The sequence below is a fragment of the Microtus oregoni genome, unplaced genomic scaffold (assembly GCF_018167655.1).
Source record: "Microtus oregoni isolate MIOR12 unplaced genomic scaffold, Mior012 000050F_000, whole genome shotgun sequence".
In the NCBI taxonomy this organism is placed as follows: domain Eukaryota; kingdom Metazoa; phylum Chordata; class Mammalia; order Rodentia; family Cricetidae; genus Microtus; species Microtus oregoni.
Window position 1 is genome coordinate 329,054 of NW_024543224.1, and position 24,092 is coordinate 353,145.

The following is a 24,092-nucleotide window of genomic DNA, read 5'->3' on the forward strand; positions in this document are numbered from 1 at the left end:
GCCACCCACATTGGATCTGGGTGCTTATATGCCTGCTCAGAGTTAGGAAGAAAGTAGCTGAGAGCCTCTCAGCAGCTCAGCACTCCCTGCCTGGGCAACCAACTTGATGGTGTCTGCCAGGTGTGCACAAACAGGAGAACATGGTGGATTCCTCCTGTCATACACAGAGACATTTCCAGACCACACAACATGCTGCATGAAAAATTTAGCTTTTACTCAGACAAAAAATAAAAAGGTTTCTGTTCTACACAGTGTTTCCCAGAGTTGAGGTGGTGAGCACAGCTCCCACCCAGCAGTCCCAGAGATGGCATGGTGTGGGAGTTCCTTCTTCTATGTGCAGCTTTCATTGGTTAATGAATAAAGAAACTGCCTTGGCTCCTTGACAGGGCAAAACTTAGGTAGGTGCGAAAAACTAAATGTCATGCTGGGAGGAAGAAGGGCAGAGTGTGAGAGAGAGATGCTATGGAGCCACCAGAAGCAGATGCTGGGAATTTTACCCGGTAAGCCACTGCCACATGGCGATACACAGATTAATAGAAATGGGTTAAATTAATATAAGAGTTAGCCAATAAGAAGCTGGAGAGATAATGGGCCAAGCAGTGATTTCATTAATACAGTTTCTGTGTCGTTATTTCAGGGCTAAGCTAGCTGGGTGGCCAGGACAAACAAGCAGGCCTCCTCTTACAGATTGGTGCCCATGTGGACAACTAAATCCACGTAAAACCTGAGAGGGCTTGAAAAGGAATTCTAGATGAAAAAAAAATACAGAGTTTAAACACAGCTTTCTTGCTGTTTGCTGGCAGTGTGCCACAGCTTCTTTTGGAGAGATTTTCCTGATCCAGCAACAGTAGCGGGGCGGGGGGCATGCTGTTTTGAAATGCAGGCTTTCTGGGCTATGCTGCTATTGCAACCTCTGGCTCTTTGAGGAGACAGAGCATTTGAATGGGGCTTGTGAGCAGACTGCTGCAGCTTTCTTAATGGCAACATGGAATGGCTGTGTGCCTGGAACTGGGACAGTGTGTTTGGCTCTCAGAGGTGTGAGTGGCTCTGCCATCCTGGGCTGGGCAGGGCAAGCAGGCGGTACCTTATTTGACCTAGTAATGTTGCAGCTTAGATTCTTAAGCACTTAGCATTTTAAAAGCACAAAGCAAAAGTGCTCCTGGACAGTAAAGAATTACAGATTCACAATAGGATTGATTCAGACATAAAAGAATTCTAAATGAGTCATAGTATTGGATAAATGTACTTAGGCTTGGAAGATAGAAGAAAAGGAGTATAGAGAGTCATATAATAAAGTTAAGGCTTAAAAAGGGTAAAGTCTTTAAAGAGACAGAGTACAGATAGTCATAGATTAAAAGGAGTAAAGACAAATAAGTCAAATAAAGATGGAAAATTCACAGAAAGTCTGGATTATGTATATTATTGTGTTATCTTTGAATTTTTGACTGTGAAGGAGCTAAGTACAGAGAGACATTTCATTATATGGGCTGCTAGGCTAAAACACCATGTATATTATAAAGGTATCTTGACTTCAGAATTTGGGCTTAATAATAAGTTGCTTTGGAAAAGAAGTTCTTCTTTTGTTTCCACATGTGAGAACCTGTGGAATACTCCAGACAAATATGGTTTGATAGACCATGTCCCCCTGAAAGACTGCCATGAACACCCTCAAAAAATTAGTTCACCCAACTGCTGACTGAGATGAACCTAGCACAAAGGATATACCATTAAAGACCTGATTAACAGTGCCCCCAATCAGCAGGAAGAAGTATGAAAAAAAGCTACACCCATATTCCCAAATATTGTTTATAATTGTTTCTTTACATTTAAAGTATAGGGATGGATACTTTGCATTGGTATGGATCTTGGTTGATTGATACAAATTTAAGGTCAATTTTGTTATATCTATATATCTCCTCTTGATTAAGGTATTGTGATTGTATGGTTCATTTTAAAATGTAATGTATAATTAAGAAATATAGGTTAATAGATAGTCATCTATAATAGTCAAGATTGTAGTCATGTTAGTTAGGTTTCTAGATATATAGAGATATATTTCAGTTACTTAGGAATTCTTCAAATCTTTCAGAGACCTTCAGAATATAACATTTAAATGTTTTTAAAATTCAGGACTTTTCATGACAGTGAGACACATCTGCTCCTGGCAGCACCAATCTACTTCAAAATTTATTCCTAGCCATATCACTTAGCAAATTAAAGATTCATGTGCTCAGAAAAAGATAGAGATATACAGTAAAGACAGATTTACATTTTAAACACCTATAAATGGTTTACAGTGTATTTAAAAATATACATAGGTTTGGAAGAGAAAAGAAAAGGGATAGAGAAAGTCCTAAAAAAAGAAAAGAGAGTAGTAGGGTGTGGTGGTACACACCTTTAATCCAGCACTTGGGAGACAGAGGCAGGCAGATCACTGTGAGTTCAAAGACAGCCTGGTCTACAGAGTAAAATACACAGAGATATGCTATCTCAAAAAACTGAAAATTAAAAAATAAAAAACAAGAAATAGAGTTTTTAAAAAGCCACATAAATATGGAAAATACACAAAGAGCCTGGATTATGTATATTATGGTGTTTCTTTTGAATTTTTGACTGTAGATAGATATTTAATTCTGGGGGTTCCTAAGCTAAACCAAATATATATATATATATATATATATATATATATATATATATATATATATATATTAAGGGTATCTTGACTTCAAAATTTTGAGTTTAAGGATATGTTACTTTGGAAAAGAGGTTCTGCTTTTGTTTCCACAGAAGACAAGTATCTGTGGATTCCTTCCAGGCTAATGTGGTTTGATGGAACAAGACCCCTGAAAGGTCTCCACGAACCCTAAAACTACTCCACCCAACAGACAGCAGGAAGCACCTTGGAGAAAACTACACCCAAATTCTCAAAATAATTGTTTATAAATGTTTATTTTCATTTTAAAATGGTTGGTTATACATGTTTAATGGTCATAGTCATTTTCCAAAATGGGGGGGGGATGATACAGAGATGAATACTTGCATTGGTATGGATCTTGGTCTATTGATACAAATTTAAGGTAGATTTTGTTACACTGTGTATATATACTTCTACTCGTGTTTAGGGTATTGTGTTTATGCAGTTCATTTAAAAATGTAATGTATAATTAAAAATTACAGATTCATAATCATTTATAATAATCAAATTTCCAGTCATGTTAGGTTTTCTAGATATAAAGAGATATATTTCAGTTAGATAATCTTCAATGCTTCAAAGACCTATGGAATATGGCATTTAAAATGTTTTAAGAATTTAGACTTTTCTCAACAGGGAGACATGTCTGCTTCTGGCATACCAATCTACTTCAAGAGGATGATGGGCATTGAAGAAGCTCCTTATAGAGTTTGTTAGTCATTTGGGCAAGAAACTGTGCTTGCCTGTATTACTTGATGATATGCAGTATGAACTGAACATGCAGGACCCACAAAAACATGACTGCTGAAGTTGCCTAAAGAAAGAGAAACAGTCCTTCAGGGTTCCTACTTCACGAAAGAGTCTGCCAGACATTCTGCAGGACACAGAAGATACTATGGGGCTGTAGGCTATAGATGGATACCCCAACTTTGCAGAAGAACATTGGGTGACAGTCCAGGCAGCATGATGTCTCTGTCAATTTGAGAACTTTGGAAGTTGCTTACAATACACTTCCTGTTTACTTAGGTAATAATATATATCCTTCTGGGGCCTCTGAAGAATTGAAGACAGATAGTTATAGTTTTCCTTAGTTATGATAAAAGATAAATTAGATATGAAACTTTGGACTCACAAAGACAGGATAGATGATAAGAGTATTTTCCTTAATTTGCGAAATGTAAATGGACTAAATATTGTAACTATAATTCTTGTTTAATAACTGTTTTGTATATGTAATTTTACTATGTTAAAGTTAAAACCTTTCTTTTTATTCAGACAGAAAAGGAGAGATGATGTGGGATGCCCTTCTGTATATATGTTGCTTTTATTGGATAATGAATAAAACTGTTTTGGTCAATGGCTTAGCAGAGCAAAACCAGGTGTGAAATCCAAACAGAGATAGAGAAAGAGGGTAGGTGGATTTAGGAGGATGCCATGTAGCTGCCAAATGAGAAAGATGCCTTACAGAACCTTACTGGTAGGCCACAGCCTCATGGTGCTACACAGATTAATAGAAATGGGTTAATTTAAGATGTAAGAGTTAGTTAATAAGAAGCCAGAGCTAATAGGCCAAACAGTATTGCAATACAGTTTCTGTGTGATTATTTGGATCTGGGTGGCTGGGAAATGAACAAGTAGTTCATTTTCATCAAGTTCTCATAATTCAATTCCGAATTGAGGTAAGGAAGTAAGTAAAGTATAAACAACAATTTTTGTTGCGAGAAGGGGGCAGTGATGATCCAGCAAGACCAAGCCTGTTTGAAAATAATCACTAGAGAAGAGCTAGATATGAGATATACAGAGTTTACATATAAAACTTCCACAATTGTAATGCTGACAGCTACACTGATTTAAATCTTCTAAAATACAAGATGTCAAGCCAGGCATTGTAATGTATACCTTTAATTCCAGTACTCAGGAGGTTGAGACAGGCAGAGCTCTGTGAGTTTAAAGTTAGCCTAGTTTAAATGGCAAGTTCTGGGACAGCCAGGTATATATAGACATGGTCTCAAAATGAAACAAAACAAAAGATGCCAAAATAGAAATATACACATGCAAGAAAGTTATTGGAGTAAATCATGTGAAAGAATATGCAGAGAGAGTTTTAAAACTGGGACAGCCATCATATCATGATGCAGAGCTAATTTCTGAAGAAGAAGATGTAAGCAAGGTCTTAGACTGCAATGCAGTTGTATAGTTTCAGCAAAATTGTTGGAGAATCTTCAAGCCAAAAATGGTCATTAGAAGAATCTAGGTCTCCATGGAATGGTCTTCATTAGTATTCTTGCCTTGCTCATTCAGTATTTGGGAGCCATCCATGGAAACGGTGGCTTTGGCAGGAAAATAATAATGGATTAAAGAATGCAGAAGTTGGGCACTTGGCCAGCTACACTCTTTTTGGTTGGACATTTTAGAGGCACTTTATGGTGGTTACCACAAGAACTAAATTCAACACTGGTTGCCAGAACACTATGGGCCAAAAACATCTTCAAGCTATATGAAGTCTAATAGGGTCATCTATCAGCCTCTGTTCTTGCCACTAATAAATGCTTCCCCATCAATGCACAAGCAGTAAGATTTAAGGTACAAAGTTAGAACACACACAAAATTAACTGATTTGGATTTTAAAATGCACTGCCATATTCCTTCCCTGAGCTGTTTCCCCACTCCCAGACCTATCCCTGGTCACGCATACTGTGTACCAGCTCAGTCTGGTGAATGTCCCAGATTCCCACCCAAACTTTCTTCACACTCCCAAGCCTATATCAGATAGTACAGATTGTGCATTAGCTGAAGCAGATCAAACTGGGAGTCACATTTGCATGCTTTCTTCATTACCACTGAACTGAAATAACTCCTACAACACCAATAAACAATGAGTACCAAGTGGCCACAGGACTAATCTACTAACTCTTCATACTAGATTTTAAGTCATACAAGCTTGGGCAACAGCAAAAGCAAATCAAATTTCCATATAACAGAGTCAGTCTAGAATCTCACATCAGACCCATAATCAATGAAAGAAATCCACAAACCCAGATCAACATGTGTGCAAGCAAGCACACACATACTATAAAAGAACAAGATAGTATTCTCCTCCTTATATTCACCAGTCCTGTAGAAATATGACTCAATCACAGTTACCTAGGTCAGGTCCTCAACCTGTGGTTGCAACCTTTAGGGGTTGCAAATCAGATATTTTGCATATCAGATATTTATAATAACAGTTATGAAGTAGCAATGAAATAATTTTATGGTTGGAGGGTCACCAAAACAGGAGGAACTATTTTAAAGGGCCACGCCACAACATTAGAATGGTTGAGAACCACTGAACTAAATGAACACCAGGAAATGAAAAAAATCAGGATTTTAAAACTGCATTCAAAAAGAGACAGAAATGCTGAAGAAAATTCAAGCTGAAATGAAGATGAAGTTGAAAAACATTAATAACCCAAGTAGAAAACTCAGAAGAATGCTTTGCAGGAATCAATCAAGTAGAAAATAGAATATACAGACTTGAAGATAAAGTAGAGGAATTAAACCACAAAGCAAATATGAAAAATAAAATACATAAAAGGAATTTTAAAAATCCTAATATTCATATGGAAGCAATAAAGGCCCCTGCATAGCCAAAGCAATTCTGAGCAAAAGGACCAATGTTGGACGGATTACCATACCATATTTTAAGCTATATACAGAGCTATAGTAATAAAGAAAAAAGCATTGTGATGGCAAAAAAAACAGACATGTAGACCCACAGAACATAATAGAACACTCAAACATGAGTGAATGTAATTAGAATCCTCTGTTATGGCAAAGATGCTAAAAATATACACTGGAGGAAGGAAACACCATTTTCAACAAATGATATTGGGAAAATTGGATGTTCATATGTAGAAGAATGAAATTAAAGCCATGTCTACCATCCTGCATAAAATCAACTCCAAATGGATCAGAGACCTTAATGTGAAACCTGAAACACTATAACCAATAGAAGAAAACATAGGCAGTACCTTACAAGATAAATGTATAGTAAATAACTTTATTAAAAGAACTGTATTTTCTCAGGAATTAAAGTCAATAATTGAAAAATAAGACCTCATAAAACTAAAAACTTTATATCCTAAGAACTTGATTTCCTCCTATGCAGCTATGTTCATTATCACTCTATTTACAATAGTTAGGATATGGAAACTACATAAATGATCTTTAACTGATGAACAGATACTGAAAATGTGGTACATATACAGTGGAATCCTATTCAGCTGTAAAGAAAACTGAAATCATGAAAGACTCAGGAAAATAAAGGGATCTGGAAAATATACTGAGGTAACCCCCACTCTGAAAGAGCAATGTCACATGTTCTCTCTTATTTGTGGATCCTTGTTCCAAATCTTTAGATTTGGATATATAACCTGAAGTAACTGAAGAAGCAAGAAAAGTAGAAAAGGAACATGGTGGGAGTAGGGGATAAGAGCTCTAGGTGTGGGGTATAATAGAATATTAGTTCTATGAAGAGGGAAAGGAGAAAACAGGGAGGGGCTTTAATTGTGGAGGAGTAAGGGTAATACAGAAAGAAAGGCAGGAAAGAGAGATAAATAACACTAAAGATGCTTGAAAAAACATATAAAACATTTTAAAAGTTTACTTAAACACAAACACACACAGTTTAAATAGAAATATGCCACATGGGATGATAATGCTCTCCCCAACAACCATTATTATGTAAAACAAACAACAAACAATAAAACAAAGAAGCCAGCCATGGAAAACTTCCCTTCAACTTGTTGGTAAGAGCAGATCTAAGAGACTAATAAAGTAACATAGACTCTTGATCACCTACCAGAACTTGAGTGTAAGATCCTATTGCTGAAGACACTGCATACTTTAGACACAAAATTTGCAGGGACTGAACTGGAAATGATATAGAAGCCTCCTCCCTGAGGACAAATTCTCATCGTATCAGAAGGTGTCAAGGGAGAAAAAGGAATCAATAGCCCCACCTAGCTGTTAAGCCTGCAAACCAGGACAATGACCAGTTAGCATGGCATCCCCACTAGTGCAATAATGGCAATTATATTTCGAGGGTAACCAATAGACCTACTCAATAAGAGGAAAATTATGACTGGTATTGTAAAGCTAGTCAATTATCCATGGCTGGAGTGATCATAGACCCTGGAGAACCTACCACTGCCATTTTCCTAAATCACAATCTCTAACTGTATTCTAAATACTTATAGGTAAGTGGAGTTAGTTCTCACCCCAATCAAAGAAGCTTATTTTTGTAGCATACAAAAGTTTCTACAAAGATCTACAACTTGTCCAAATATAGAGAACAAATGAGTATGGGGTGTCCAACCCCAATTAATAAGTCTACAACACAACCCCTATACCTAAGATCCAGGGAATATCATAGGAGAAAAGGGTGGAAAGGGTGTAAGAGCCAGAGTACCAAGACATATGCTACAAAACAGTGTCATCTATGTATGGTAGGGAAGCTATACCCATGAAATCTCAGATTATGGTCACCTAAACAAGATCAGCATGAAACAACAGCAGTTGACATACTAATGTGGACTGAGGAAATTTTCACTCACCCCCTAGATGCAGAGCTGTGTACAATCAATGGCTGTAGAGAGAGAGAGAAGGGGGAAGAGGGAGAGAGAGAGAAAGAGAATAAGTTTTCTCTAGTATTGCAATCTTGTTTTCTCCTAATAAGCAATCCCAAGTGATCAGTCCTAAATGATTGTACATATAAGTAATAATAACTAGACTCAGTAGGTTGTATACTTGTTCAAAGTAAATAAAACACAATGCCAAGGTTTCTCCGTAGCTTTTTGGTTCCTGTCCTGGAACTAGCTCTTGTAGACCAGCCTGGCCTCGAACTCACAGAGATCCACCTGCCTCTGCCAAACCCTGTCTCGAAAATTAAAAAAAAAAACCACAATGCCAGAATAGAAAGGTAGTTTCATGGTATGGAGGAGAAAAATGACAATCCAAAAAGAAAAGAACCATGAGATAAAGCAAACTGTCTTCGAGCATTATAGGATAATATATAATGAAGTTTAAAAAAACAGAAATTAATGATAACAACTGACAAAAGCAGAGCTCAGATCTTTTTGGCATTAACTGAATAAATACTACTACATATACTTTAATGATGAGAATTTACTATGAGAAAAGAGTACACACAATACACACACTAGGAAATCATAAGGGAACTATTTTGGGAGATGAAGGGTGCCAATGGAAAGGGGAAGGATGGTGGAAGGAAGAGAATGAACACAAACAAATTCTATATTATTTGCAATACTGTTTGGCTAATAACTTAGGCATATTTCTGGCTAACTCATACCTTAAATTAACCCATCTCTATTAATCTATGTATTGCCATGAGACTGTGGCTTACTAGGTAAATTCCAGCATCTGTCATGGCTTCTCTCTGACTCCACCTTCTTTCTTCCAGCATTCAGTTTACTTTTCCCCACCTAGCTCTGTTCTACCCTATCACAGGCCCAAAACAGCTTATTTATTAACCAATGGTATTCACAGCATACAGAGGGTAATCCTACATCATAACAATATATTCTCTTTCCCATTGTAGTAGGAGGCCACTTGTTTGGCCTGGCTGCCCAGAACCAAAATAACCACAAGAAACTATATTAATTAAAACACTGCTTGGCTTATTATCTCTGACTTCTTTTTGGTTAACTGTTACATCTTAATTTAACCCATTTCTAGTAATCTGTGCATCACCACTAGGTTGTCACCTACCAGCAAAGTTTCAGCACGTCTGCCTCTGGCAGTTCCATGGCTTCTCTCTCTCCACCTTCCTTCTCCTAGTATTCAGTCCAGTTTTTCCCCACCTTCCTAAGTTCTGCCCTATAATCAGGCCAAGGCAGTTTCTTTATTCATTAACCAACAAAAGCAAAATATAGACAGAAGGACCTCCCACACCATCCCATTCGTTGAAAGATTTCCTCTTCCCCATAGCTCCTTAACTAGTTCATAATGAGAAAGGTAACACAGAATCAAAAAGACAAGCATATCATATTTTCCCTCAAATACGAATGTTCTCTTTAAAGATTTAGATATGTATGTTTTATTTAGAATACCTATAGATGATAGGTAATTGCCAAGTTTCTTACCAAGTATATTAGCCAGGGTTCTATAGAAGAATAGAACTGATAGAATGAATATTCACATATGGAGTTTAAATAAAGTTACCCTATAATGGGGGGCCAATCACAACTAGATACCAGACACTACCAAATAAAACCCCTACTACTGTAAATGGAGACTGTTCGTTTGGTTCCTGGCTGCCCAGACCCAAATAATAACACAGAAATTATATCAAATACAACACTGTTTGGCCAATAATTTAGGCATAATTTTAGCTAATTCTTACATCTTAAATTAACCCATAATTCTAGTCTGTGTTAGCCATGTGGCTAGGTACCTTTTATCAGTGAGGTATCCTTATCTTGTTTCTTCTGAGTCTGGGTGACAACTGCAGACTGAGCCTTTCATCTTCCTAGAATTCTCCTTGCCTGGTCACCCCACTTATATTTTCTGCCTGACTATTGGCCAATTAGCATTTTTTTGCAGTTCTAACATTTATTTATTTATTTATTTATTTAGTATACAGTGTTAGTTTCTAATATTTATTTATTTTATTTATTTTTTGTCTTTTTTTAAATTTATTTATTTATTAAGGATTTCTGCCTCCTCCCCTCACCCGCTTCCCATTTCCCTCCCCCTCCCCCATCAAGTCCCCCTCTCTCATCTGCTCGAAGAGCAATCAGGGTTCCCTGACCTGTGGGAAGCCCAAGGACCGCCCACCTTTATCCAGGTCTCGTAAGGTGAGCATGCAAACTGCCTAGGCTCCCCCAAAGCCAGTACGTGCAGTAGGATCAAAAACCCACTGCGATTGTTCTTGAGTTCTCAGGATTCCTCATTGGCTCTAGCCATAAATAAAGGACATTGAGCTTATAATTCATGTTCCTAGAGAAGCTAAATAAGAAGGTGAATCCAAAGACAAACACATAGGCATCCTCATGAATATTAACCTTCATCAAGCGATGAAAGGAGACAGAGACAGAGACCCACATGGAAGCACCAGACAGAAATCTCAAGGTCCAAATCAGGAGCAGAAGGAGATGGAGCACGAGCAAGGAACTCAGGACCGCGAGGGGTGCACCCACACACTGAGACAATGGGGATGTTCTATCGGGAACTCACCAAGGCCAGCTGGCCTAGGTCTGAAAAAGCATGGGATAAATCCGGACTAGCTGAACATAGCGGACAATTAGCATTTTATTAAACCAATACAAGTGACAAATCTTTACAGGGTACAAGACCACTATCACACATACTACCAAGAATGAGTTACCTCCTTTTTTGCATTTCTTTTTTTATTTTATTTTATTACTTTAAAAAAATACCAATCCAAATTCCCACTCCCTCCCCTCATCCACCTCCCGTCCCACCCACTCCACATAGCCTCTCACCCCACCCCCTTCAATCCTAAGAGCATGCTCCAATACTGAGTGGACTTAAGAGTTACCTCTTTTATAATTGTTGGCCAACAAGGTCCCATAGATCCCCAAACATTATATGCAACCAATGCTACTGTAACCCCCATGCCCCAGACCTTGTCACTAAGACCAACTAAAGACACTTATTGACGATACCACATACCTAAGTTATAGAACATCAAGAACTCTAGCTGCTACCCAATTGGAAGCTTCATCCCTACTGTTTACTCTTTATAAAATTTCCATTCTTCAAAGATGATTCCAAACCTCACCTCGCATAAACAACACAGATATTTATATTTTCTGATGGTCAATGGTACACTTTTAAAAAAAGCATTTCATTTACTGTGTGTGTGTGTGTGTGTGTGTGTGTATGTGTGTGTGTGTGTGTGTGTGTGTGTGTGTGTGTGTGTGTGTGTGTGTGTCGGGGGTGCACATATGGAGGACAGAGGCCCTATTCACAATAGCCAGGAAAGGGAAACAATCTAAATACCTTTCAACAGACAAATGGATAATGCACACCTGAAAGCTCTAGAATGAAAAGAAATCACACACAAAAGGAATGGATGGCAAGAAATAAACTCAGGGCTGAAATCAATGAAATAGAAACAAAAAAAAATACAAAAATTCAATAAACAAAGAGTTCTTTGAGAAAAATTAGTAGGATTGACAATCCATTATCCAAATTAACTAAAAGGCAAAGGGGAAATATCCAAATTAATAGAATTAGGAGTGAAAGTGAGACATACCAACAGACACCATGGAAAACCAAAGAATCATGGAGACATACTTTAAAAACCTGTACCTCATCAAACTGGAAAAATTTAAAAGAAATTGATAATTTTCTTGATAGGCTACTCTTACCAAAGTTAAATCAATATCAAATAAGCAATTTAGATAAAACTATATCCTAGTGAAATATACGTAGTTATTAAAAAGCCTCTTAACCAAAAAAAAAGCCTAGTGCCAGATGGTTTTCATGCAGAATTCTATCAGACTTTCAAAGAAGAGTTAACATCAATACTCCTCAAAATGTTCCACAAAATAGAAACAGAAGGAACACTGCCCAGTTCATTTTATGAGGCCACAATTATTCTGATACCCAAATGAACAGAGAAAGAGCATTACAGCAAACAGACTTATACTTAACATCCTCTACAAAACTCAACTCCAAATGGATAAACACATAAACATAAAAACAGATACAATGAACCTGATAGAAGAATTAAGTGGAGAATATTCTCAAACTCATTGGCACAGGAAAAGATGTTTTGGACAGACCACTGTTAGAACAGGCATTAAGATCAACAATTACTAAATAGGACCTCATGAAACGAAGAAGCTTCTGCAGGGCAAAAAACACTGTCATTCCAACAAAGTGGCAGCCTACAGAATGGATAAAATTTTTACCATCTATACATCTGATAGAAGGCTAATATCCAAAATATATAAAGAACTCAAAAATTAGATAACAAGAAAACAAAAAAAATCCAGCTAAAATGGGGTACACCTGTGGAAGAAGGTAAAGAGGAATTGTGTGGGAGCCAGAGGGATTGAGGACAGTGGGAGAGCCTGGCTAACAGAATCAACTAAGCAGGGTTCAGGGGGGCTCACACTGAAGTGGCAATTGCAGAGCCCGTGTAAGTCTATGCTAGGTCCTCTGCTTATATGTTATGGTTGTTGGCTTGGTTTCTTGGGATAACTCCTGACAGTCGAAGTGGGGGTATCTTAGACTTTTTTTGCCTGCTCCTGAAACCCTTTTCTCCTAGTGAGTTGCCTTGCCCAACCTTCATGTGAGGGGTTGTTCCTGATCTTATTGTCTCTTGCTATTCAGTGCGTGGTTGATGTCCCTAGAAGGGCTTTAATTTTTTTTTTGGCGGGGGTTAATGAGGGGAATGAACCTGGTGGAGAGGGGAGGTGGAGGAACTGGAAGAAGTGGAAGTAGGGGAAGCTGCTGTTGGGATATACTGTATGAGAGAAGAATAAATAATAAAAAATGGGGTACAGATCTAAACAGAGAATTCTCAAAAGAGGAACTCAAATCGTTAAGAAACACTTAGAGAATGTTTGACATTCTTGGCCACTAGGGAAATGAAAAACAAAACTATGCTGAGATCTCATCTTACACAAGTCAACAGAATGGCCAAGGTCAATAAAACAAATTATAGCTCATACTGGTGAGGATGTGGAGTAAAGGGAACAGTCTTGCATTGTTGGTGGGGGTGCAAATTTGTACAGCCACTATGAAAATCAGTGCAATAGTTCCTCAGGAAGATAGGAATTGAACTACCTCAAGGACCCGCTATATCATTCTTGGACATAAACCCAAAGGATGCTCCATCCTACCACAAAGACTGTTGCTCAACCATGTTTATTTCTGTTCTATTCATAATAGCCAGAAACTAGAAACAACCTAGTTGTTTCCCAACAGAAGACTAGATTTAAAAATATGTGGCATATTTACACAATGGAGTATTGCTCAGCTGTTAAAAATAATGACATCATGAAATTCATAGGCAAATGGATGAACTAGAAAAAATCTGGAGTGAGGTAACCCTGACCCAGAAAGATACATATTGCATGTATGTATTTGAATGTGGATGTTAGCCACTAAGTAAATGATAACCAAGCTACAATCCATAGATCCAGTGAGGTTAGATATAGAGGAAGAAACTAGAGGGTACAGTACAGATAGGTCTTGTTAGAAAAGAAAAATAAAATAGACAATATGGTTGAGAGGTGGGGCTGGAACTGGAGGATCAAGGGGGCTAAGGGAGGTAATATGGGGAGAGATAACTAAAATTAAGTGATGGAAACTTCATACAGTAGAGACTTCCTAAAATATTTACATATATGAAAGTCATCTGAAGAAAGTTACCAGATAATGGGGAAACAAAGCTCCCAACTGGCCATCGCTTGTCACCAAATGAAGCACTGGGATTGGCTTACAACTAACTAAGTTGTTGGCCAAAGGGGTCTCTTTCAATCCCCAAACAACCCAGGCTGCTGCCAAGGTTATTTGTTGTTCTCCACAAAATGACAGCAAGACCCAATTGCTGAGGACAAAACCAACATAACTCATTGAACATAGAGAAGTTGAGCTGATGGCCTACATAGAGTCTTCACTCCTATGTTCTAGTAATTTTGGTACAGGAATGCACTTGCACATTACCAAAAGAGAAATATATTACCAATCCAGACACAAATACTTTGATACACAATGTTATCCTGCCTGAATGATATGCTAGGGCAATGGTGGCACAAAGCTTGTGGAAGTAACTAACCAATATCTGATTTAACTTAAGGCACATTCCACGAGATGGAACCCATAGCTGAGAGCTAGGGTAAAACCAAATACTACTGGTCTAAACAACAATGTAGTGACATCTAATGATATTCTGCTATACTCAGATCAGTGCCTTGTTCAGTCATCATTAAAGCTTCCTCTTTTGGCAGATGGAAACAAAGACAGAGACCCACAGTCAAGCAATATGCAGAGAATGAGAGACCTCAGAACACTCAGCCCTAAATGGGAAGTATCCATCAAATCCTTCCCCACAGGGTTCCTTAAAGAAGAGGTGGAAAGAGTGTAAGACCCAAGAGGATAGAGTAGGAATTGTTTCCTTTGTTGAGCAGAAGCTTTTTTTAGTATCATATAATTCTATTTGCCAATCCCTGGAATTATTCCCTGTGCTATTGGAGTCCTTTTCAGAAAGTCCTTACCTATACCTATATACCGATGTGTTTCCCTTTGTTTTATTTTCTAGCAATTTTTGAGCTTTATTTTAAGGTTTTTGGTTCACTTTGAATTGATTTGCATACAGGGGAGAAATATGTTTCATTTTTCTACATGTGGATAGTTTTTTCCAGTCAAAGAGGCTGTCTTTTCTTCAATATGTTTTGATTCCTTATGCAAAATTTAGATGTTTCTTTCTGGAGCCTTTATTGTATTCCATTTGTCTACATGTCTATTTGTATACTAGCTCACACTACAAGAAAAAAATGTAATTGTTTTTGAAAAGGAAAAATAATACAATTGAGAAGGGCAAAAATAATTCAAATTTCTCATACACAGATGGTGGTTAATGTGAATTTTCTGAATGTAAAAAATGTTGCAGCCCTTTCAGAAAAGTCTATTATTCTGAATGTAAAAAATGTTGCAGCCCTTTCAGAAAAGTCTGGCAAATTATACAAAGGAGTTTCAATATATAATTATACATGAATATACTGTGTTTTGATTACATTTTGCTGGCTTGAAATTTGGAGGGTAGAAGAGAAATGGAATGATTTTTAAAATATTCATGATGTGGAAGTGACAAAACTCTATACTGGCTAGAAACAGATGATGGAGAAGGGTGAGGATGCCTCATAACTGAGCATGTTTAAGGTCCAATTCCTGTCTCCCTCCTATGTTGCATTTCTATGTTCCTAAGGACAGTAAGTGGGTTGTCCTAGCACAGAGTAGGCATTCACTACTTAACGGAGTATGAGGAATACAGGAAAACAGATTAAAAGAGCAAAAATATGGCTAACAAAACAGTCACCAGTGGGTCCTTCCAAACAATCAAGCCTAAAGTCACCCTCAAGACCATTCAACAGATGTTCAGCGCCACCCTCCTGAGACCATTCAAGAAGCCATTTGTCCACTTTTTTACTCAGAAGAATATCTCCCTTCTTTATCAGCCACTTCTTGCCTAGAACTCGCAGGTGTGGCACAGGCTGGGCTTTCCCATGATTCTCTCATTGCTTTCAGTCTTTGCATGGAACAATAGGAGCCTCAGTTTTAAAAGGCAGAAAACACAGCTGCTAGAAAAAGCTTAGACACTGAACGGATATTTTGCTGCCATTCTCAGAGTTGACAAACAGAGGCAGAGTAGTACTGACTCCTGAGACAGACACCAAGACAAGGAAGCTATCTATTTGTTCCAGTTTTTATTTCCAAGAAAGAAGTAGGAGGAACACACAGTAGAAGTCCTCAAACTCTACTAGAGCGAACATTCTGTTCATCACACTGCTTATGAGATAATGTATAACTTCTTTAATATTGTGGTAAATTATATTTTCTTTTCATGGTTGTTCTACAATAAGGACGACTTGGAAGACCCAATATTTGTCCAAAGAGTTCATATTACTTCTGTAACTTTGTAGTCACTTACCTAATGTAAAATGAACTGCTTTTAAGTTTTAACCAAAGTGTATCCTGCTAAAATGCAACAATAAAATAAGACCACTGTAGGATAATGGATTATTGAAGTGCTCCTAAATAGGAGAGTTCAGCATTTTTATTCAGTAATTAAATAGTGAAACTTAAAACTATTTTTTTCATGAAACTTACTGGTGGTATATTATGTTTATTCAGTACACAACATTTTGGACAATAATTTTGTTTAAATTTTTTACTAATAAAGTATTCATAAGAGCATTTTAGAGTTGATATTCAATTCGTGCACTAAATGAATATTTCCAATAGTTTAGAAAGGTTCTTCATAGTTTTTTTCAGAACAGAAAGAAAGGTTTCTAGCCTACCTTCTCCCAAGACTTATTCTGCAACTACATTGACAGCCCTGATCTGGGTAAGAGGTGCACACTAAGGGTAAAATCTGGTCAGAGAACATTAGTGAAAATGAGAGAAAGACAGCAGCGCTGTAAATTCTTGCAAAAGCAAGTTTCCTCCCTCAGCTTCATGGCTGAGCAAAATGAGGCATGCTGAACTGTAGAGACCAAATGAGTGGCGAATTCAGGGCTGGAAGGTCTAACCGACTTTGAAAACATGTATACTGGGTGTCATTCTCAAACGCAGCTTGCTTCAGCTGTTTCACAGTGTTAGGTAGGCCCAAAAATGCCCTATGCTGATCGCCAGGACTGTGTCGCAAAACTAGCACAAATCGTGAGAACAGCCTTGCAGTAAGGAAAGAAATGTTTTCCTCAGTCAGTGTAAGGTTAGTATTATCAGCCTGGGATGGGGATTGGAGCCGCCACTGCCCACTGTGCCAGGCCCCAAAGCCCAAGATGAGGTGAACCCGTGGGTCCTGGCCACCTAAGACACCCCTTCCCAGACCCGAGCAGCGGCACCTACCTGTGCTGGAGGTTGCGACACAGAAGTTTGCGGAGACAAAATCAAGCAAAGAGTGGCTGAAGCGCAGCCTAGTCACTCCTTTTGCTTTTTACTACCCAGCCCCCAAGGCAGACTGACTCCCGTTCCCCCTCCCCCAGCCTGCTCTAGCCTTGCAGAGACTTTTAAGGCCCCGCCCCGCTCCTCTCCTTCCGGACTTGCAGGAGTGGGAGCCTCACGGGGGCGCCTTTAAAGACTAGATTCCAGAAAGATCAGTCAAGTGCTCTAGTTTCATTGAACAGGTTTGGAGGTATAATAAGAGAAAGATGGGTCCAGGATATTAAAATGCACGTAAAATTCTGGTTGCCTTCCTGCTATTTCTGTGCTCTTCTATAATCTGGTTATGCTAATATTAATAGTAGTTTATCGAGGTTTTGTAAGAACTAAATTTCTTACATTATCTTTCCATGTGTCTCATCCCTCACTACTGGATTTCCATACATTCGGAAGAGCATTTTGAATCAAAGGCCCAGTTACAGTGCTAATATAGTGAGATTTAGAAGAGGAATAAACCACAAGGAATGAGCAACCTTGTGTGAATGAAATTTAATAATAATGCATAATAAAAAAAACTAAGAAATGAATCATGAAATAATATGTCATAAAGGTACAAAAATAGTTTGCCAATCCAACATCAACAGAAGAAGAAAACATTTTTATTATTACTGAGGCTTTCAATATTTCTCTATGGTTTATCCTGGAATTCTTTCTGTCTGCAGTTGTTTATTTGGAAAATTGATATTCTTTTTTTAAAATTCAATTGAGGTATTCCTCTGTGATTCTTGCACTGTTATTTTCTATGTAAATATATATTCTACTTTATCACTCAGTGATATGCTTCACATATCAATTATTCTGGACTATAATTTCTCTTTCTGCATATCTCTACTTTGCAGTGAACAAGCAGCATTTTGAACTTTTGTATTTTTCAAATACAAAAAAAAATTTTCAAACTTGATTTTCAAGCATAAGATGTATTCTTTAATATCGGTTAAGAATTGCCTAAGGTCACTGAATATACACACTAAAGATTATACCCAAAATGTGAATTAATGCTAAGAATAACTAAATAAAATGAAAATCTAGATTTAATCTGACTGCTATTCATTCATGCAACGAATATGGATTCTTAATATATGTCAAACTCTGCAATGATCTCTGAGTACAAAATGATGATCAAAACTAGGACATAGTTCATGCCTTTGTAGTTTTAAGCTTAAAGAACAAATCAGTGGGGACCAGGCAAATAAGAAAAAGGAGAATATTCCAGATAGAAGGAAAGCATGATCTAATGTCTGGTAATATGAAGGAACCTGACAATAGTGAATGAGTTTCCAAGATGAGATTAAAACCTAAGTAAATCATATTCAATTGGAACTATAATAAAAAAACAAGTTAAACCTAAAAAGAGTTCTTTCATAAAAAAATATTTTCATTGGCTCTAGATACTTGACATCAGTCTGTAATAAACTATGCTAAGAGCTTCCAGAAAATAATACATGGACTCAAATATTGCTATTATAAACCTATGCCTTAGCAGCAGTGATGGTGGGTGCCTTTGGTACATGATGCTACCCAGAAACAGAACAAATAAGGGAGGAAAATTAGATACCCTAAATGCATCTATGTGGAACACACCTACAAATTTGGTCAAAAGGCTTTGCTTCTCTGAACCTCAATGTCCTATTTCATATGTGGGTATAATACTAGTATCTATCTCGTAAGATTATAATGATTAAATGAGACCATGCATATAAAGTTATGTCTGTCAAGCAGTGTTAGTATTATCTGTTGTTAAGATAGTAATCTTAAAATACAGTACATTTTAGTGGCTGAAATAGAGAAAGTATGAATAACCAGACAAGACAGAGTCCAAGTACAATTTGATCAATAGTAAATGGATAGTAGAAGAAAAGTTTCTTGTCAGGGGATATGGTGGCTGGCATATGCCTTTAATCCCAGCACTTGGAAGGTAAAGGCAGGAGGATCTCTGTAAAATTCAAGGCCATCCTGCTCTACATAGCAAGTTCTAGGACAGTCAGGGCTACATAGAAAGTCCCTGTCTCAAAAAGAAAGAAAGAGAAAAAGAAAGAAAGAAAGAAAGAAAGAAAGAAAGAAAGAAAGAAAGAAAGAAAGAAAGAAAGAAAGAAAGAAAGAAAGAAAGAAGAAAGAAAGAAAGGAAGGAAGGAAAGCATTGAAATTATTTACTTGTTGACTTTCTTGATTGTGTGTGTGTGTGTGTGTGTGTGTAACAACTTACATAGTGTATGAACTTACGTACTGTATGGCGCAGAACATATTTTAGGAATGAGTAAATATATGGATGGATTAAAACCTCAGAACAGCTAGGCATAATTTCACAGACTTGTAATCTCAGCACTAAAAAGACCCAGTCAGGAATATCATGAGTTTGAGATTAGTCACTTCTTCATAATGAGAATCTGTCTAAAACAAAAGGCCAAAATCCAAACAACCAAATAACCTAGGAACAATGTGTTAGGATACTAAATAGAAAAAAACAATCCCACAATGGTATTTTCTTCTGTTCCTAGAAAATGCTAAGCTTGTTTGTGTTCAACTTCCAAATTATAATATGCACATTCATTTATACCTGCCTTCATTGCTTATAATCCAAGCCAGGGCCTAAAATTATTTTTATGTAAAATCATACAGTGCATATTTTCAGCTATTTTTGAGACATATATAATCTGTCTGCAACTAAATCCTAATTTTATAAAGTAGCAGTAGCCACAGATCACAAAAATATACATAAATGAATGTGTGTGCAGGTGTTCTAGTAAAAATTTATTTACAGAAACAGGAGGCAAGATTTGTTCTGGTTCTGTGGATTATAATTTGCTTGTGGCATGGAGAGATGGCTCAGTACTTAAGAGTACTGGTTGGTCTTCCAGAGGTCCTGAGTTCAATTCCCAGCAATCACATGGTAGCTCACAACCATCTATAGTGGGATCTGATGCTCTCTTCTGGCATAAAGGCATACATGCAGATAGAGCACTCATATATAAAATAAATAAATAGATCTTTTTCTAAAAGATAAAAAGAATTTTCCAACTCCTGATCTAAGCGAACTTACGATCATGTCTTATATGGGCTACTGTAGTGAATGATGTATGGGAATCATTATCTGAAACCAATATTATTTCTGTCTTGACATCTTAGTTTTATTAACATTTTTATTGAAATTTCAATTGACTTTTTAATCTTACTCAGACCTTAAAAGTTCTTGAAAAGTTCAAGCTCAAGCTGTACTTACTAATTTGAATTTGTGCTAGTCAAAATGGTCCTTAAAACTGTTAAAAGGATTAGATAAATTTAGGCCCACTTATTTGATTGAAGAACAACTCATGAATCTGACAACTTTCTGTATCAGAAAAAGTTCAGAGAGCTCTACCCCCACCACATGGGCAATCAGTATTTATAAATAGAACATGGAAATGATGTACAAAATGATCATGTTTGGTTACAGCTTGTGGTTCCTGTTGTTTAGGCATTGTCTGAGCAGTTCACAGCCTGTAGTTGTCTGAACCTCAGCTGGTATGACAAGAGTGAAATTACTACAGTTGTCTCCCTTTATCTTTAACAGATACATTTCAAGACCCCCCACAATGGATAGCAGACACCATGTATATAGTTCCTAACTATGTACATTCATAACTATAGATGTTTGCCACACTTATTATAAACAGCAACCAGAAGGGAAGAGTCTAAAGAAGGAAAGATTTATTTTGTCTAATGGTTTCAAAGTTTTCAGCCCATGTTTGGCTGCAGTGTTTTGGGCCTGAAACAAAGCAGAACATTATGGAAATGGGAGCATATTGGCAGAGGCCACTTATCTCCTACCTGATAATGGTCAGAAAGGAGAGAGAGAGACCAGACTGGGGCGAAGATGTGCCCTTCAAAGCAACACTCTCAGTGGCCCACTTCCTCCAACTAAGCACCATTTTGCAGTTTCTTGACTTCCCAATTAAATATCGTCTTCAAATTTTGAATCCTTGAAGCCATTGGTTAGGTCAGAACTTTCACAGATGATTCCAGAAAATTGTACAGCCTTTCCTACCCTCCAAGCACCTCTCAATCGAATAAAAGCAATAATTAGTAATAAAAAATATTGGTAAAATAGGACAATTAAAACAACATACAGAATTAAAATTATTTAAAACTTAAAAATCGCTCATTCCTAGAATTTTAAATGTAATTTTTGAGAACAGCTGACTGAAACTTGAAAGAAAGGAGAACTTTCGTATTATTAAAATAGGTTGCAGTATGTTCACATATTAAGTTAGATTATCATTTGCTACATATATAGACAATCTTAGACAAAATTTAGTTAAATTTAACACACATATCCTTTGGGTCAGCTTCTCAGTTTTAAGATTGATCAAAATCCTAGACACCAATGCCTTCCTTTCACCATCTTGACTTGTTTGGTCTTAGTATGGAACCCAAAAGTCACAATGTCAAAAAATTATTCATATTTTTGTTATTTTGTGATGAGATCATTAAATACACAAAGAATGATTGTAACATGATTGTTTCAAACTTTTGAGGCAAGACCCTGTACCAGGCAGACTATTGTGATAGCTCACAGTAGGATTTTACTAAGAAACTAAAAACTAAAATGTGCTCTTTAACAAGAGTTTCCATGAAATGAACTCATCAAAAGTAAAATAACAATAATTCAAAGTTCAGATAATAAAAATAGGTCAACAGTATTCATGTGTAGTTGTTTATGGTTTTTGTTCAGGTCATGGTGGCAATTAAGGTTCATAGTTCACTGTGATATGGCCTGACCTAAAGAAGTAGTCATTTCTGTTGTGCACAAAGCTGTGGTAGTATGTCATATCTGAAGATTCATAGAAAGGAACACAAAACTTGGAAATGTTGGAAATAGATACACTTGTCATTCACCACTCAAGATCCCAGTCAACCAGCTGCCAACTTCATATATATGCATGCGTGTGTGTGTATTTATTTTTTGGTTATATTAGACAAACAGCAAAATTGAATATCCTTTTTTATAACACTTATTTATAGTGATAAATGAGGAGATAAGTTTAGTTCTGTTTAGTAGCACACATAAGAACCTAATACAGAAAAGAAAGATCTAAATCCATGTGGTATTTTATTCAATATTTTTGGTGTTACTGTACAAAAATGTTCAATCTACTGTTTATGAAGTGGCTTCACCTGTCCAATATCCTTGAAAGTCTGATTTGCTATAAAATACAAAATATTCCAAGACCGATCCCCTAGGAACCTTTCTTGAACCTTCTTTGGGATAAACCAACTCTTTTTTACCATTTTATTTTGTTTGTGTGTGTGATGTGTATGCATGTGTCTGTGTGTTTGTGTGTGAGCACATAGACCCATGCATGTGAAAGCTGAAGGAGGATGCTAAGTATCCTATCTGTTTGCCTTTTTTACTTGAGGCAGAGCAAGATCTCTCAGTGAACTTGAAATTTACCATTTTAGCTAGGCAGGCTGACTGACACCAACGCTGGCTTTTACTTGAGTGTTAGGGACTTGAATTTAGTTCTTGCTTTCACAACAAATATTTTAACCCATTGAGCCATCTTCCCAGTTCTTCTTCACCTTTGAAGGTTGATGCCTGTAGTGATGATGCGGGAAGGCCTGCTTTTCATCCTGCCCGGCTCACGCATGGCTAGCTTTTGCCCGAAATAACAACACACAAATTGAATTCTTTTAAACACTGCCTGGCCTGTTCTAGCCTCTTCTTGGCTAATTCTCACATCTTGATGAACACATTTCTAATAATCTGTGTAGCACCACAAGATGGTGTCCATTAAATTTATCCATCCATTAGTCTGTATATCTTGTGAACATGACAATGTAAAACTTTCTTTAGTGCTCTTCTTTTTGTGTTTGTGATTGAGATTGAAGTTAGGGTTTTATGCATGGTAGAAAACCATTCTGCCAACAAGTATATTCTCAGCCCATTTAGTGGTAATTTTAGGGAAGGACAAAATGGCTATAACCAAATTTAATGAAGAAGACCTTACTGAATTGAATCCTGTGACATCATATCAGCAATTATTCATATTTGTGTACGTAGTTTCTGGGTATTAAGTATAAGATATCTGTAAATTCAATCTATGTTTTGTAGGTATAGATTGTATAGGGTTTCTTTACTTGGGTAGCAAGTAGTTGACTGATTACACAGTTCATGGTACCATTTCCAGTGAATATATGAAAGCACATAAGATTGAGAAATCTAAAATATCAAGGGTAATTTTGTACACTTTCCTTCTGGTTTTAGGTAATTCTCAATGAGAACATGAAGAAGCATTAACATTAAAAGAGTCCTAATTTAGGGTATTAGACTGCAAAGTCAACAATTGCTCTCTTACTTTTCTCCACTACAACAACATTTTAAAGCCAGCTATAGTGTAGTTCCATGAATTATACTTTATAGAAAAGGAAGAAGACAGCAGGAAATAAAGATAAGACTTTCATGATAGCACTTAAGTCTTAATCTATGACCTTTGGAAAACTGCCTCAGTCAAAGATAATATTCGCATGTTGGGAAATGATTCCCTAGTGAGCTTTACCTTGAGGTTTCTGAAAGAAGAAGAGTTATAGGAATATGAAAGAATTCTTCTTTATTTTTTATTTTTTTTTATTCTTTAGAAAAGGAGAAAAAAAAACCAAGTTTCCACCTCCTCCCAGCCTCCCATTTCCCTCCCCCTCCTCCTACCCTACGCCCCCTCCT

The 24,092-nt window shown here is 37.0% G+C and overlaps 1 protein-coding gene across 3 annotated transcripts in view; it reads right to left on the bottom strand.

Moving 5' to 3' along the window:
* The window catches only part of Tmlhe (trimethyllysine hydroxylase, epsilon), a 99,363-nt gene extending 81,917 nt beyond the window's left edge, over positions 1-17,446 (bottom strand). For 2 of the 3 annotated variants that reach the window (XM_041636649.1, XM_041636647.1), the window contains exon 1: positions 17,306-17,446. The gene's annotated coding sequence lies outside the window, so the exon portion shown is untranslated. Of the gene's footprint in view, positions 1-8,289; positions 8,322-17,305 lie in introns of all 3 variants that reach the window. The other variant, XM_041636648.1, reaches the window with a different exon arrangement.
* Positions 17,447-24,092: the final 6,646 nt, after the last annotated feature.